The sequence below is a fragment of the Vigna umbellata genome, chromosome 8, assembly GCF_029865625.1.
Source record: "Vigna umbellata cultivar VRB3 chromosome 8, Vumbellata_1.0, whole genome shotgun sequence".
Taxonomy (NCBI): Eukaryota; Viridiplantae; Streptophyta; class Magnoliopsida; order Fabales; family Fabaceae; genus Vigna; species Vigna umbellata.
The window spans coordinates 23,880,084-23,886,083 of record NC_142172.1 but is presented as its reverse complement, the minus strand read 5'-3'; positions in this window follow the sequence as shown (position 1 = coordinate 23,886,083).

The following is a 6,000-nucleotide window of genomic DNA, read 5'->3' as shown; positions in this document are numbered from 1 at the left end:
GCTAGTTGTTCTGAATATCTAAGGTTAAGTCTCAACTGCCACGAATAATCGATTATTGTAAGTGATAATCGATTATTCAAGTCCGTTACAGGTTTTCAAGAATGTGATAATCGATTATATGAGGTGATAATCAATTATTCTTGGATGACTTGTGATAACCGATTATTGACATTCCATAATCGATTATGGCAGTAAAAAAATGCAAGTTTTACAAAGTTACAAGACTTTCCTACTATATTTAATTTATACAAATTGCTTTTAAATAATTCTAATATCTTCTTCAACTAAAACTTCTTGCAGCATCATCAAAACAATTTTCTTCAAGATTTACCAATACTCCTTATTGGTAACACGTACATGGTCGTGATTTTTTACCTTGTTGGTTTTTCCCTTTGTGCAACCTATGATGTTATGACCATATTGCTAACATTTACTACACTTCATCTTAACTTGCTTTTATCCAAGTTTAGATTGACCTACATTTTCGTCAACTTCTCTCCTTAATTTCGTAGGCCTCCTTATAGGAGACTTATATATTAGAGGAACGAGTGGAAGTGCATTTGTTTTAGACCATAAATGTTGTCCATTAACTGGAGAAATTTGTGACCCATAACAAGATTGATAGGTCTCTCTCTTATAAAATGGATGCACATAATCTTGATGTTCTTCTAACCTATAACTAATTGAGCAATGACATGTGTACAAGGTATCTCAACTAAGTCTTAAAAATGACATGTGCATGTGTGGTTTGTAAGGTCAACAACAAATTTTTTCCATTGTAAATCCTTGAGTCACTTCAAATCTCCCATTCAAATTACAATCCATTTTCCACTTTTTTGTTCTTCCCTATCTAGATTTTTGCATGCACTTAACTCTTTTCTTCGATTTGCAAATGTACTCATCAAATAAGACCTAATCCACTCCATCATTGTGATTATTGGTTTATCCCTAGCCAACAATATAATGTTGTTGAATGACTCTAACAAGTTGTTCATTAGCACATCACATCTAGGATATGCACTATGGGTATGATTACACCAAGATTTACGTGGAATAGTACCTAACCACTCATATGCCTCTTGATTTACCTTTTTGCCTTCCAAGTTTGGTAGTAGGTTATTTTCACAACTATCATCATAAGATTTCGAATGAGTATCTATCCACCAAATTTCTTGTTGTTGTTGTTGTTGTTGTAAATGTGTCCTAGACAAAATCGGTGCTCAACTTCATCTAGAATTTCACCAAACACTTGAGTTTTTCCTTATAATAATGAAAAGACAAGTATTGTAACATACTAGTAGGAGTATTCATAACTCATTAAATTGTGGTTATATGTACCTCTTGCTAGTTAGAAATAAAAACTCAATGATTGCCTTAGACATCCCCAATGTCATCCAATAAGAAATCATCTCCATGTATCCTTGCACTCATTTTCCACCACAATAAATGCAAGTGAAAAATACTAATCATTTGGGTCCCTGACAATTGCAACTAAGAATTGTTCTCCATATGTAATTTTGAGGTGGCAACCATCAACACCTATAAATGGTCTACAATAACTTAAGAACCCTTTCTTGTACCCATATAGACACATATAAAAAGCCTTAAACCACGGATGCAATGTGGGTTGTGGTTGGTTAACTTTAATCTTGCATGTTGTTCCAAAACACACTTTTGTCAACTCTGCAACATAATGATAAAGTAGTGTATATTAATTCAACCACCCCTTTCTAGAATATCCATGGCCATTTGTTTTTCTTTCACAACCCTCCAAGTTGTGATCCCAATACTATATGACTTTTTTATATCATTAATTACCTCATTTGTAGTCACTCTTACAACATTTCTAAATTTTTTCACTACTACTTTTGAGACTCATCAATTACCTCTAATCATCATGTGTTTCTTAGGCTTCCACCACAGTTTCACCTCTCCATTATAATTAACCTCTCTCATTATCTCCAATGCTTTAAAGAAAGATCACATATCAGAATCCACTCCTCGTACAACATGCTTTACTCCCTTGTAACGCAAATCCCTCCCCCTAAATCTTTCAAACATTCCCATGTGATGGAAAACAATTGTCGAACCCATCTTTTGTAAAACAATAATAGAGGCCGAGCAAACAAAACCACACATCCACACATTAACCACACATTTAATCAAAACAAAGAAGACTAGTGTTTACCCCCAACATAACCGTAAATACAACGAAATGAAACATTTACACATCTTGTATAAGCCTTTTGAGTTAGATTCTATTTTGTAACGTCCCAAGTCAGGGTGTCACGAATAATAGTGAAAGTAAAACCCAAAATCCTCTTAATGCAAAAAAACGGTACTAATAAAAATTTTGACATTTCAAATGTGCGAAATTAAAAAAAAGTCCTAACTTTACCTAAAATGTACTCTAATTACAAACTTCTGAAATCACTAAAATAACCAAGAAATAAAATTAGTCCATTTACATTATTTCTAAAGTGCACAACCCAAAAACTTAAATAAACCAAAGTTGCTCCCCAATCTCGCGTTTCCATCATGCCTCTAAAGGATCTGTAACATCCCCTACTCTTGTAAAACCAAGGGTTATACGATCATTGCAAAACGCACACACAACCACAATACAAACAAATATGGGTCAGCTACCATGGTATGTCCAATAACAATACAAGAATACATAATAAGCAAGCACAACTAATAACGAGTAGTCATTTACAATGTTAACCTTACTAACTTAATGATTCCTACATCATGATCATCGCCAACGTTCTCATCAGTCATATCATAGTCATACCATCAATGTTATCCTTATCAATATTGTCTTTAAACACATCGTTATCAGGAATTATCAACACATGTACTTCCTTTAGGACTATCCTCATCCTTATCATGAGAATCACCAATCCATGTATCTCATCATGAAAAAATCTGTCACACTCTTGTACCCTACATCACCACACACCTGTAGCCTCCCTTATAGGCTCGCTCGAGCCGTCCTGCCATCTTGGCTAAAGACATGTTTCCGTGTCGCACAAGGACTAGGCAAAAATATCGTTCCCCACATACAAATAAGGTCTAACACTCGAACATCCCTCTTTTCTCACATGATAACGGTTTAAAATACCGTTATCTGTGATGTAATTTTGATACTAAATGCACCATTTTTGACTTAGAAATTTGCTTTAACTCATGTTTTTGCTTTAGTTTTGGGAATAAGAGAGTTGAGGTTATACTTGATGATTTTATCACTAAATTCCCTTGATTTTGTAGGCTATTGGAATAATTTGGAGGAAGAGTTAAAGTACCAAATCGTTCGAATGCAAAAAAGTCAACCAAAGTGTAGAAAAGTCAACCAGTGTAGAAAAGTCAACCAAAGTGCAGAAAAGTCAACCCTACGAGGCTTGGGCGCCCTGTTAGGAGGCTTGGGCGCCAGAAATCAATGTCCACCGCCCGGGCGCCCTAAAAGGGGCGCCCGAGCGTCGTGCGTCATGAATTAAGCCCAGTTTTTACTCTATTTCGACTTTTTTGGACCGGACCCTATTTCTACTATTTTCTGACTCTATTTAAAGGATCTCGACGCTATAGGTTTGGTATCTCTGGCTGGAGCAACACAACAACACACTCTTCTACTCTCTGAAGGCGAATATGGAGGCGGAAGCTTCCTCTTCTACTCTTAGGGTGTCACTATCTCATGCTTTTCCATTATTCATATAGTTTCTCCATGGCTATGGGGAACCATTATTCATATAGTTTCTCCATGTCTATGGGGAACTAAACTCTATTTGTTGTTGGGGAATCATGTAACCTTGTGAACTCTCATGTATTTGAATTGATTCTTAATTTATATGCGTTTTCATTAATTATTAGGGAATTCATCTGTTTCAATGCTTGCTCTATTTAACTCATTTCGTAGCATGATTTAACTCATTAATTTATATGTTTTTTCATTAATTATTAGGGAATTCATGCGTTCATCTTTGTGTTACTCTACTATTGATCAATTTGCATTTGAAACCAACAATCTCATTTTATTTAAGTCTTAATCAATTGAGTTATCACACAATTGTTTAGTGTTGAGAGTCTTCAGGGATACGATACTTGGTCTTATCATTTTATATTACCCTTGCGATTCGGTATACTTGCCGATCCACCAACAAGTTTTTGGTTTCGTTTCTAGAGATAAAAAATATTGTTAACAAGTTTTTGGCGCCGTTGCCGGGGACTCACGGTTTAAATACTCTATTAGTGTGATTCTTAATTAATTTTGGCTTTATTCTATTTTACTTTATTTGATTTGATTTGATTCTATTTTATTTTATTTTCATATCTTTTATTTTTGTTTTTGTTTTTGTGCTAACAATATTTTCTAGGTTTTGTGTCTAATGCTTGTAGGATGCAATTCGGACAAGAAATTAATTATATGGGCACTCAATTCCACCAAGGTATTTTCAACCACTGGCGGGAAGCTCACTTAAGCATGGATCAAAGTCAAGTTGGGCATGCTGCCGGACAATTTTATAGAGAACCACAACAATAATGGCAACAACAACCCTCTCTCTCAGAAAGATGGGCTAAGATGGATGACGCACTTCAACAGTTAATGCAGATGTCTGATTCTCATCATAAAAGCAATCAAGCAGCATTCACAAGGATAGGGAGCCAAATTGATCACATGATTCAGAAGCTGGATGATCTTGGAAGTAACATGAAGGCTAACCCTAGAGAGGAGTGCATAGTTGTTATCACTGAAAGTGGAAAGGTTTTAGATGAGAGAAAAATAGAGAGAAAAGAAAAAGAAAGTTTGACTGAAAAAGAGAAAGATGTAGAGGAAAAGAAAGAAAAAGAAGAGAGTGAGAGAAAAGAAAAGGAGAGGGAAGAAAAGGAAGAGATGAGAGAAAAATAGACAGAAAAGAAAAAGAAAATCTGAAGGAAAAAGAGAGGGAAGAAAAGAAAAAGGGAGAGAAGGGGGATAAAAGAAAAAAGAAAGAATTATATGAAAAACCCCTTCCTCACCCAAAGAAGTATCATAGGAAGGAAAAGGAAAAACAATTTGTGCTTTTCATGGAAATCTTTAAGAAATTGGAAGTTAAAATTCCTATGATTGGGACACTGCAACAGGTTCTTGGTTATATTAAATTCCTAAAAAAATTCAACAAAAAGAAAAAATATCCAGAAAAGGGAACAATTGAGGCACATGGCAATTGCAGTGGGTCAAGTTAGTGACGTTAAAGACGCGCTTGCTGGGAGGCAACCTAGTCTCTGAATTTTTTTTATCTTTTATTTTGTTTTATTTTATTTTTCATTTTATTTTTTTCTTTTTAATTTAGTTGTGTGGTTTGGATTTGATTTTGTTTTTGTGTGTTTGAATTTTTTTAGGTTATATGCTGCTTCTGATGGCAATAATGACAACATCTACTGATGGATGCTTCTACAACATCCACTAATGGATGTTGCTATGATGAGCATGATGAATGACAACATCTACTAACGGATGCTGCTATGGAAAAAGACGGTGGCTAGACGTCTACTGATGGATGTTAGGTGAATAGGCATCTACTAATGGATGCCGATAAAGATGAGAAAGATTGGTGTCTACTGAGGGATACTAATGAAGATAAGAAATATTAGCATCTACTGATGGATGTTATGTGATTAGACATCTACTGATGGATGCTATGATGATGAAGACTGGGTCAAGCTAGTGACGTTAAAGAAGCGCTTACTAGGAGGCAACCCAACTTTCTAAGCTTTTCCTTTTGATTAGTTGTTTTGTTTTTGTACTTTGCTTGAATGAATTATTTTGCTTTGATTCAACTGTGATTGTTTTATGATGAGTATTTCTTTGTGATATTCTAGTGTATTAATTGATGTTGAGATGATGCATGATGTGCTGATATACAGGTGATGGCTCACAGTGTATGAAACAGGTGCTTGAGGTAAAACTTGATTGAGACACTGAGTAGGATGTTTTTCTGAATTCTGGAACTTGAGAGTTTACCT